The 12281-nt window shown below is 40.8% G+C and overlaps 1 protein-coding gene across 7 annotated transcripts in view; it reads right to left on the bottom strand.

Moving 5' to 3' along the window:
- LOC113577265 (cyclin-dependent kinase 17) overlaps positions 1 to 12281 on the bottom strand; it is a 37128-nt gene extending 24847 nt beyond the window's left edge. For all 7 annotated transcript variants that reach the window (XR_003410610.2, XR_003410611.2, XM_027009804.2 and 4 more), the window contains exon 1: positions 12016 to 12281. The gene's annotated coding sequence lies outside the window, so the exon portion shown is untranslated. The remainder of the gene's footprint in view (positions 1 to 12015) is intronic.

The following is a 12281-nucleotide window of genomic DNA, read 5'->3' as shown; positions in this document are numbered from 1 at the left end:
ACTGGCCGGACAAAGAGAACCGTGGTGACAGAGGGTTGATCCAGTGCTGGAAAAAAGTCTATAATGATAGTGAATAGTAGGTTTCAAAGATGCGGCATACGATAGTGAAGAGAGTGAGATGTTGGTAATGGTAACAGAGCTGGTTTCTAGAGAACTACTTGATGGGAATTAGGCATAGCTGTTCCAACACTGATTTTTTCATGGAGTGGTGCCTGTGGCAGATGTTCAAGGTACACCTATTGTTATTGGAGCATTTCTACAAAGGTCAGAATAGACTTACATTAATACACTGTCCTAAGCACCAGGTTCAACATCTCCATCATTTAACATGTAGCAGCTGCCAGGCCAGACTGTAGAGCAATGTGATGAAGTGTTTAATCACCCATTAGTCAATCATATGCAGGAGCAATCAAAGGGTACTTTGTGGAGAACTTAAAGACAAGTTAAACAGTTATTTCATGCTATACTGAAAGAGCTGTTAGAAGAACATGTTGACATTATCAAAATATGATAAAATGACTATTAGCACTGATCTGATGCAACAGCAGTTAGACACAGGAAGTGCAGTGGCAAGGCTTGGGAGCACACAGACTCCCATATTCAAAGTGGCAGGTAGTAGCAATAGGAAAAATCTGAGATATGGCATTTGCTGCCAATAATTACACCCTCAAACAGCCTGTGAGATTATGGCATTTACTCCAATTATTACATCCTTAAACAGCCCTACCACTGAACTACCAGTCATCTAGGTCAAGAAAAAAAGAACAGGGCTGGCATTTTTGTGGATTCTCACCTCCCCAATGCTATCACCAACCTGGATTCTTACCCATTGTTGCGCATAGATGATAAGATAGACTACCTCACTGGGTCTAGCTAGAAAAGCTCCCAAGACCTGTACAGTAGCTACTGGCAAGTTGAGTTAGAATGCCTGTATTTCTACAGTATTCTCGATCATTAGTATATTGGATTCTAACCTACTCTACTGGCTAGGATGTATTCTATGAGTAAATGACAAAGCACTTTTGTAAGTCGCTCTGGATAAGAGTGTCTGCTAAATTCCATAAATGTAAATGTGATGTAAATGCAATACAGGTTAGGGACCCTGTAGTGTAAATAAGTGAAATAAACAAAGTGGGCTAAAGTCCCACTTAGAGAATGTGGGCTAGGGTCTCAGCACAAAGAAGTAAAAAGCATATTCATTAAGAAGTTTTTTTTTTTTTTATAACATAAAAAGGAATTGTTTTTTTCATTTTTGATCAATGTAATTATTTCTGTGTTGAACATACTATTCTGTTTGTGAGTATGGCAAATTCACAGGGTAAGAAATCTTCAGAATCTGGTCCAATGATCAAAATGTTTACAATATGGAAGAATTTAGATGAGAAACATTATATTATGGTGTCAAATAACTTGTGGGAAGTTTAATAAACAGGGTACTTCAAGTACTACATTTTTGCAAGAATGTATGGAGAGAATGGAAGATGAAAAAGGAAAAAAACAGATTGGTCAGAGTTTAAAAAGTGGGAAATGAAGGCTGAAAGAAAAAAGCCAGAAGAGAGTTAGTCTAAGCCACAGATGGACTGCCCACACATACATGGAGAGTCTAATATCTATAATGCATTAACCTGGCCACATCGTCAGTATTCTGCCAGCTGCACTGATCAATATTTGCATTGATCAGGTTATTTTTGGTTGATACTGGACTATAGCTCCATTATTTTGCATTCCTGATTCCATTCTCACAGCTGAGGTTTCATGTTTGCTAGTCATGGAACAATAGTGTTCACTTGGCTACCAAGTTTTTCCATTTCTAAAACATACCCAGTTAATTTGTTGGGCCAAGATTTTCTAGGTTTATTGCTCCCCAAATGGTCTTTTCCCACAAATGGGGAGTGCCTCTCATGATTATTTATACTCACTGGAACATTATGGATTCATCCATTACAGTGAGGTTCATACGAATCCATATTTTTCATTCTGGGAACACCTTAAGATTTTACATTGCAGTTGCTACATTTCCTCTTTTCAACCTGATGTTCATATTGAATCAAAATGATTTCCCGCACCAGGTCCTGAATCTATTGTTCTTTATATTATGGATTGTGATTCTCCTTACTGTGCAGATAAAGTTTCATTTAGCATAGAGCAGCTAGATGTCAAGGGAAGGGGGGGGGGTCGCAGGTTCCTGTCCACATATTTCAGTTGATAAAACAGGAAGGCCCCTGGTTAGAGAGAGTTTCTTGCCCAACTGACTGGGTGCAGTATAAATACAAATATTTTACTGCTGCCACATGGAGTTGAAACATTCCACTGTTTTCGGTTGCTGTGTCGTAGTCACCATGCTGTAAATGAACCTGCATCAATTCAGTCTCGAGTGTCTGATATAGATGTTCTCTTAAATCTGATTATTGTTCTTTCTAAGCTCAGTATCCTTTGTCTTCTGAGATAGAACAAGTATTGGCTGAATTCTCTATTCTTTAACTGAGCATGGTTCTCTGCGATTCCTTACAAGCAAATTCTCCATTCTTGGCAGTTAAGAATCTAATAGTAGCTGCTGTTTGGTACAAGATGTATGCAATGTTAATTCTGAGATACATCAGACAGCTTGCTTAGTTCCAAATCTATTTAACCCGGGATCCCAACAAATGTGTTATGTTTATCTGTAACGGATATGGCCATTGCATTTTTAGCATGCTAAAACACCCCAAGCCATAAACTGGTTTGCATTTACATGGACTATTACGCCACAACAATATAACTGACTCTCTTTATCTGTTTTTTGTTGAGGTAACGTTTTTTTGTTGTCCGGTATTGTGGCAACGAGACGGAGTCAACTGCAGTAAAACAAGCTTACTTTAATATCACAGGGGTAGCCAGAGATGTAGTCAAAATGGGCAGAGTTCAAAAACCAAAAAACAGCAGTATTATCCAAAACTAGCACATGGACAGACAAGAGAGGAAAATCCTGGGAAACAGGCAAAAAGTCAAAATATCCAAGAATACAGAGTTGAATAAATAGGATACATGGCTCAGAATCGAAAGGCTAGGCCAATGAGACTTCGCAATGATTAAATGAATGGTATGGGCTTAGATAGTGAAATAAATCAGGGAAAATGAGACACGGGTGCTACTAAAAAAAATCAGGTGACTGGGAACAAACAAGAGGTTTATGGGTATTTTAGTCCTTAGAGTATTGTGTTCTTGTGGTACCACCCCCATCCCCCATCGTGTCTGAGATGGGCAGCAAAGCCAAACAGTCGTGAGGATGACCGCGAGGACTAGGAGCAGGTCTATCAGGGTGCAATAGATGAAAATCCAGGAGCAGAGTAGTATTTATACATCCCTCCGGGGTACCCAACAACTCTCCTCTTGTCCAAATCCCTCCCAATCAATGAGGTATTGGAGCTCAGTTCCCCTTCTTCTGGAATTCAGTATCTCCCTAACATGTGAACCTTCAACCTCCAGTGGTGGGGGAATGTTCCCCGCAAGTAGAGTTCAGTGGCCCTGTAACAAATGGCTTCAGGAGAGACACATGAAAGGATGGCAAAACATGGTAGGTGCTGGGAGCTTTAACCTGTACGTCACTTCTTTAATTCTCTTGTCTACCAAGAAGGGACCTAGGTAGATCTCAGGTTGACTGCATAGATCTCAGGTTGACAACCATACCCGGTCTCCTGGTAGATATGTGGGGTTTGGTGTTATTCTGCGATCCGCATGATGCTGAAAACAGCGGATGGCTTGTTGTAGGTGTTGTTGAGCATTTTCACCACACATGCTCACTCCACTTCATCCACTCATCTTCTGTAGGTGAAGCCATGGGCTCTGGATCCCATAGAACAAATAGAGTTCGGTAATCCCAGCACACACTGAAAGGGGGTAAAACCAGTGGCAGAGTGTACAATTGAATTTGGTGCCATCTTAGGCCAGACTGTATATTGTGCCCAGTCATTCTGTTGGTCCCTACAGTACAAATCACAAGAATATTCCCAGCTCCTCATTAACCCACTCTGCTTGACCGTTGCTTTGTGGATGATATCCAGATGTCAAACTTACATTTACCGCAATCTTCTCCATAAAGGCTCGCCACACTTGAGTGGTGAATTGTGGTCCCCTGTCTGAAAGCCCAAAGTTCCTAAAAACCTGCAGAAACAGGATCTCAGCCATTTCAAAAGCAGAGGGAGACAGCAATGGCATGAGCCTGAAAGCTTTCAAAAACCTGTCCAAAATAGTAAGGATAGTGGTCCTTCATTCAGACAGTGGTAGGTTTGTTACAAAGTCAATTGCAATATGCAACCAAGGTCTCTCTGGAATGGGGAGAGGCAGGAGCTTACTGGCTGGTAGTGCCCTAGGCGTCTTCGATTGGGCACAATCTGTACAAGAGGCGATAACATTGTATCATGACAATCTCCCACTAATATATGCTTAAACTTATCTGCTGGGTCTTATTCTCACCAGGATGACCTGAGGTGAGTGATGTGTGAACCCAAGTAATTAGTCTATCACAAAAATCTGGCAGTACGTAAAGTCTCCCCTCCAGACAGGACTGAGGGATAGAAGCATCATGCAATTTACTTTTCAATACCTTGTCAAACTCCCAGCTACGACAATATATTCTGTGGGTAAGACAGGCTGAGGTTTAGTCTCCAACTCCAATTCACTTACTTCGCAGATCTGTGACAGAGCGTCTGCTTTAGCATTCTGTGTTGCTGATCGAAACTTTTTTTGAAAATCAAATCGATGAAAAAACAGCAACCACCAAGCCTGTTGAGAAGAAAAATGTTTTGCCTTTTGTATGCATTCTAGATTCTTGTGGACTGTCCATACCACAAATGTGTGTTTAGGCCCTTCTAGCCAGTGTGTCCATTCCTCCAATGCTAACTTGACTGCTAGCAGTTCCCTGTTACCTACATCATAGTTGTAGGGCAGTGATAGCTCAGTGGTTATGGTACTTGACTAGTATTCAGAAGGTTGCCAGTTCAAGCCAATTTGCCACTGTTGGGCCCCTGAGCAAGGCCCTTAACCCTCAGTTGCTCAAAACTGTACTCAGTCCTAATTGTAAGTTGCTTTGGACAAAAGCGTCAGCCAAATGCCATAGTGTGTTATTAGTTCCACTCAACTGGTGACAGTTTATGTGAGAAGTAGGCAATGGGATGCAACTTATGGGGCTTACTGCACCGTTGAGACAGAACTGCTCTAACTCCCACCTCTGTGGCATCTACATCCATCACAAAGGGTTCCCCAGGTCAGGGTGGTATAACCCAGGAGCTTCAGTAAAAGTGGTCTTTAAAGCCAGGAATACTTGCTCAGATCATGGGTTCCAGTGCAGGGCTCAGGGTTTTCTCTTTAGCAGAGAAGTGAGGGGTGAAGTTATTGTGCTGAGATTTCATATAAATCATCTGTAAACGTTGGCAAAGCCCAGAAATCTTTGAGGTTCCTTGAGTGTCTGAAGGAAAGGGAAATTCTACTGAGGGAAACGCTGAGGGAAAGGCCAAGCACTACCGTGTAGCTCAATGGGAACAGTTTGTGGTAATAAACCCAGTTCCGATAGGGCTGCAATCCAGGGAGCTGACCTTAAAAACAGGCAACAGCAACCATGCTAATCTCACATGAGCGCCTCTGTTAGAAAGCTGCCAGCAACTCGAGTCAATTAAGGCTGGAACGACAGTAAATTTTCCTTTATGTACAATTTGTCTCTAACACAAATGTTTGTGAACTGGCAGATAAGACATGTTACTCACAGCCTTGGTTGGTAAGGATTTCTCAACATGCCTATTAAGTGCCTCTGTCCGCTGTCTGTGTCTGGACAATCTCATAAAATATACTTCACTTTGCTGCAATGTAAATGTACCAGTAGAGTCCTCTGTATTTCCATGAGGTAGAACCATATTTCTTTACATGTATGATTTATTTCTCACTCTGGGAGGCATGTGAAACAGCTCTGTTCTGTGTCCTTGGTGAATATGACTATAGCTCACCTTAAAAGTTGCAACTTTGCTAAAGTTCAGTTAAATATTTATTATTTCATTATTTCAGAACAAGGTCAATCTGTTAATCAGTCATGAATTTCCTCAATTCAGGGGCAGTGGTAGCTCAGTGGTTAAGGTACTTGACTAGGAATCAGAAGGTTGCCAGTCCAAGGCCCACCACTGCCAATTTGCCACTGATGGCCACTGAGCAAAACCCTTAACTGTCAATTGCACAAGCTGTATTCAGTCATAACTATAACTTGCTACTCATAATGATTAAACCTTATCACGAGAAGTCATCTGCTGTGTGTTCACTTTCTTGCTGCAGAAGCTGTTTTGGCCTGTTTAGATTTAGTTGATGTATACATACTAAATGCCTACATACTGTATGCCATGTACTCTATACTAACCTCTATGTTAACCATCCATTTGAGTAACACTAGGCTACTCACATTGTAACAAAGTTTATTAGGTTCACCTGTTCGTTAAAGCAAATATCTACTCATCTAATTACATGGCAGGAAACGCATTTAGGCATGTAGACATGGTCGAGACGACCTGCTGCTGAAGTTCAAACCAAGCATCAGAATGAGGAAGAAAGGTGATTTAAGTGACTTTGTGGCATGGGTGTTGGTGCTAGAGAAGCTGATCTGAGAATTTCAGAAACTGCTGATCTACTGGTATTTTCACACACAACCATCTCTAGGGTTTACAGAGAATGGTCAGAAAAAGAGAAAATATCCAGTAAGCATCAGTTCTCTGGATGAAAATGCCTTTTGATGCCAGAGGTTAGTGAAGAATGGCCTGACTGGTGTGAGCTCATAGAAAGGCAACAATAAGTCAAATAACTACTCGTTACAACAGAGGTATGCAGAGTAGCATCTTTGAATGCACAAATGTTGAACCTTGATGCAGATGTGCTTCAACAGCAGAAGACCACACTGGGTGTCACCCCTGTCAGCTAGTGTTAGAGCAACTGAGACTACAGTTTGCATGGGCTCTCCAAAACTAGACAACAGAAGTTTGGAAAAACATTTCCTAGTCTCACGAGTCTCATTTCCTGCTACAACATTCAGATAGCAGGATCAGAATTTGGTGTAAACAACATGAAAACATAGATCCATCCTGCCTTGTATCAAGGGATCATGCTAGTGGTGGTGATGGTGTAATGGTTTGGGGGATATTTTCTTTGGGCCCCTTAATACCACTTGTTTAAATGCCACAGCCTACCTGAGTATTGTTGATGACCATGTCCATCCCTTTATGACTACAGTGTACCCATCTTCTGATCACTACTTTCAACGCAATAATGTGTTCTCCCAAAGCTCAAACAATCTCAAATTGATTTCTTGTACAGGACAATGAGTTCACGGTACTAAAATGGTCTCCAAGGTCACCAGATTTCAATCCAATAGAGCACCTTTGGGATGTGGTGGAATGGGAGATTTGCATCATGGGTGTGCTGACAAATCTGCAGCAACTGCATATTGCTATTATGTATTGACAGCAAAATTTCTGAGAAATGTTTCCAGCATCTTGTTGAATCTATGCCACAAAAGCAGTTCTGTTACTAGCAAGCTGTACCTATTAAAGTGGTTGGTTAGTGTATAATTGGCATGCCATATTGCACAGCTGTAACAGTTTAATCCTGCAACTCAGTTACCTAAAGAGACGAAAGGCATACCACATGACAGTAAATTTAGCTTGACTTAAAATATATACAGCGTTTTCTACAAGAGAAGTTGTCACAAAGCAGCATAATAAATGTATTGGCACGTATTGAGCAATCCAGGCGCAGCCGAGGCAAGGGAAAACTCTCAGTGGAATTAAGAAAGAAATCTTGGGACTCAAGAGGGAGCCCTCAAGAGATGGGTTTAAGGACTCATGGCGCTTACCACCCACAGAGTGGGGGTGCAGTGGAAAGGTTGAATCAGACAACTAAGCAGAAATTGTCCAAAGTGATGGCACAGACAGAAATGAAGTGTGTACATGCTCTGCCAACTGCATTAATGTATATGCTTGGATGGTCCAACAGTTAAACAGGTCTGAGTCCTCAAAAAGTGCTAATTGGAGAGCCAATATGAAAATACCTGAAATTACATGAGTTCTTTCCTTACAAGGCTCCTGAGAATGTATCCCTACAGAATGTTGGAGACAAACTGATTGGATACATGTCTAAATTGTGCAAAAATCTAAGTCTGTGCATTTACAGGTGAGAGCAGAAATGTCTAGGGGGGCTCCAGGAGCTAGTCACAGCCTCTAGGTGGACGACTGGGTGGTTGTTAAGATCTACAAACGAAAGACCAGGAAAAGTCCAAGGTTACTATGTCCATGGCCAGTTCTTCTTACCAAACCAATGCCTGTTAGAGTAGCAGAGAGGGAGACGTGGATACACTGCATAAAGGTCATTGCACCCAACATTCCAGGAGGGGAGGGAACCCTGCTTCCTGTATCTCCTGCATCTGCTAGCTCTAACACTGCTCCATAAATTAATATTTGACTACACTTGGAAACGCCTATTCAGCATTCCAAGGAACTGAAATTGTGAATGGTTGTGTTTGTTAGTTTAGAATGAGCCCTTCATATCTACCTAGGGATCATGTCCTCTTCCAACTGAGGCTGCCATATGGGCCTGCCATTTTCTACAGTAACCAAGAGTGGACAAACCAAGTACTGGCTCTAGAGAGTGCCTTTTGCATTCTTACATTGAAGCCTCAGTTTGAATTTGGTGGTACACCAGTTGGAAGACACAGAAAGAAGATGACTCAGTGGTTCTTGCCAGTCTTAGCTAAACAGTTTGTGTTGTGAAGTTTCAGAACCCAAATTTAGACAAATGTAGGATCATACTTATTATTTAGCACAAGAAAAAGCAAGGGAGGGTGGATCCCTGTCATCAAAGAAGCAAAACGAAATGACGATGGCAGAAAATTGATATAAACATTAAGGATAAATGTTTTCAGAGTGTTGAGAAAATTACTTATTTTCTGGACAGGTAATTTTGCATGCCCATCTAAATGCAATTTGATGTTTCATAGTTTTAACTAGAACATGGACATGGGTGTTACCAGTGTAATGTAATTTTATATTTATGTACCAAAAGTAGAATAAACAAAGGTTTATCTTTATTATTTGGGCCATACCTGGTGACATTACCAAGATAATATATGGAAGCTAAACCCTATAGCTTTACAGACTAAATAACTAACTGAATAACCTATAGTTTTACAAACTAAATAAGCAACTAAGATAAGTTCTATTACACACCTGGGAAAAACCAGGGCTGAGGGAGGGGTAGTCAGATGGTTGCAAGCTGCTTGTATAATATTTTATATTTTTCTTTGTTTTTTCAGGTTGATTGGTCAGTTCACCAGTATTTTGTAGTAAGAAAAGTACATATAGCTTTTGTTTTGTTTTCATTTGATTAGCTTTATTTAAAGTTCTTGATCTGGCTGTATGCAAGAGGGCCTCTGTTCAAACCTCTGAAAGGGAGTACATCCTGGTACAGTCTGCCTAACCTTCACTGCACTGCACTGCACCAGATCAGAGATAACACATGAACTTATAGTCTCTGAATTAAGAAGCCATCACTTGTTTGTAACCGTACAGAAATGTAAGTGGAGTATATGTCTCTAAGTAATCAACTGGTTAAGTTTTCTTTGTCTCTAACAACCAATGAAGGGTGACTTTAAAAGGTTGTCTAAAGTGCTTTCTTGGAGACCATGCAGAATGTTTCATGATAAAGGCTAAAAGAACACTAATATCCAACACAGTAGCTTGCAGATACTGCAGCAAAAAAAGCATAAGAAACACACATCCCCTACAATATTAATAATGTGGAACTCTGGAAAGCAAAAAGAGACTGAACCAGAACCAGCAAAAAGAAGGCTGGCTTCAAGGGGGATAGCCTCTGGAAGGGGCAGTCACTGTGGCTTTTGAGCTGGTCATGAAGAAGTATTGCTAATAGTTGAACGGCCTGGTGGTGCATATTGATATCCTCTGCTTGGTGCTTGAAAGGTGTAATGCTCAGTTAAGTAATATGGCAGTTGCTTGTGCCACAAAACATAAGCCGAAGATGTGCTGGGACAACAGTATAATATACCAGGAAAAATTAGTCCTTACTCATTTTCCAATGCAGACATTCTACTACTGTCTTACCAGCACAAACTACCGCCAGCCCACCAAGCAAACTTGACACTGCCATTACCATCCATACAGTTGTATGGGTGGCATTCACTCATCTAGAATACTCAGTGGAAAATATCCCACCTTTGTTATAGACTCTTCTTAATGCTGTTCAGTGTGGGTTGCCTGGCCAGCTGACCTTTGAAAATGGTAACCATATAGTCTCAAAATGGGCTCATATAGTCTTTTATTTTAGGTATAAGAATCAAGCTCCTAGATACAGTTTAGGAATAAGATTCAAGTCTTTTGGGTTCTGACAACTCTGTAGCTTTGCTATACTTACAACATAAGTGCAGTTTCCGGTGTTAAAGGACATTAAAACTAGCAATGAGACTCCTCTTTATCTGTGCAGAGCAGCATCTAGATGCAACGACACGGGGACTGATTTTATGCAATATTACTGTGGCACTAAACTGGCAAAATTTATCTTGCTAGAATGGGAGTGTCCAAAGTGTTTATTAGCTAAATGTATAAATTAGTTTCTAGGGCGCAATCCAACAGAGATCCACGTTCCGTCATCACATTATTCAACATATTTATTACGTTTCAAACGATTTTCTTACAAATTGATCAATAATCGCCGGTACCTTTGTGAAATTGGTAGTGTCCTCTAATGACTGACCATTTTAGTTTCATTCCACTAGCTAATTAATAAAAATATACCTTATGCATAACATTGCGATAATGTATGCCATCTCCTTTCCTGTCGTAGCACGAATAAAATAAATATTTGTTGTAGCTAACGCTAGCTAACTATACATGTTCTTCATATAGTTTGGACATATAGTTTATTTATTATAAGACACCACTTCTGTAAAGCTAGCCAAGATAGTTAGCTATAATGCTGCGCCAGTCAGTCTCGTTGGGCCACTCGATCTTCGCATTTAAATTAAGATGGGGTTTAGAAGAAATGGGGGGGGGAAAAAAAACATCAAGCGTGCTCGTTTTAAACTAGGCAGGCTAAACAGCAATTTTATATTTTTTACTTAGTTAGCCTCGTTTATGGTCTTATTGCCGCAAAGTAACTAGCCAGGGCAGCGGTAGCTCAGTGGTTAAGGTACTTGACTTGATCGGAAGGTTGCTGGTCAATCCCCAACACTGCCAAGTTGCCACTGTTGGGCCCCTGAGCAAGGCCCTTAACCATCAAATGTTCAAGTTGTACTCAGTAAGTCGCTTTGGGTAAAAGCGTAAGCTAAATGCCGTAAATGTAACTAGATAGCTAGTTAATGTTGCTGGTAGTCAGTTAGCTAGATAGCTGCTGGCCAGCCAGATTCTCAATAGAGATGACACTAGCTAGCCAGTTTTTAAAGACTACTTTGACCTGCTCGGTAAGCAACCGATTCTGTGATTCAAGAATTTAACCTAGTTAGCTACAAAGTATTCTGATCTGTTAGATAGCTAGGCAGTTAATAATTTCTCTTAGCACAGTCTGAGTAGACAGCAACTAAGTCTTGGGATACATTAACTACCATAGCGACCGAATATATATTTTAGTATCACTAAGTAGCATCTTTTTGTTGGATTGGTGGCTAAAGTTAGCTTAGCAGCAGTAGAATACTTTAAAAGCCCATTACTTGCCAGCAGCATAAATGGCGTACTGAGATAATGAGGTGTTTTTTATATACATAAGAACAGCAAGCTGTCATGTTGTTCAGCCAGCATATGCTGTCTGATATAATGTAATTTAAATATAAGATCGGATAACTGCTATAGCTATAACGCATTAAGCAATGATGGCAAAAAGGTCCAGTGTATAGGTAAAGAAAAGCCCAACTGGTTGTGGAAAATGAGAACATAAGTAAAATATCCATCGTAAACCATTAAACATAGCTAGCTAGCTAACACATTAGCTATAGTCATACCATACCTGTCCTGAGATCCGGATATGGGCCGACACTCCAGCTGCAGTGTCCCAGCGTCCTGAGACAACTGAACTCACTGCGTCAACTTCGCGTGTGGAAAGCGAAAAATCAAGAATTTACCACATCACCAGTCGATATTAAATAGGTAACATAACTATCCCACAGGGCCAAGAATGTTTCTTTCTTAGCCGATTTCCTCACTCAGACCCCCTCTTACACCTCGTGTTAACTAGAAATGAGCACATCTCCGTCGCCCCTGGACCAAACGTGA

Source organism: Electrophorus electricus, chromosome 18 (assembly GCF_013358815.1).
Source record: "Electrophorus electricus isolate fEleEle1 chromosome 18, fEleEle1.pri, whole genome shotgun sequence".
In the NCBI taxonomy this organism is placed as follows: domain Eukaryota; kingdom Metazoa; phylum Chordata; class Actinopteri; order Gymnotiformes; family Gymnotidae; genus Electrophorus; species Electrophorus electricus.
Note: the sequence above shows the minus strand (reverse complement) of the source record. Positions and strands in the feature narration are given on the sequence as shown.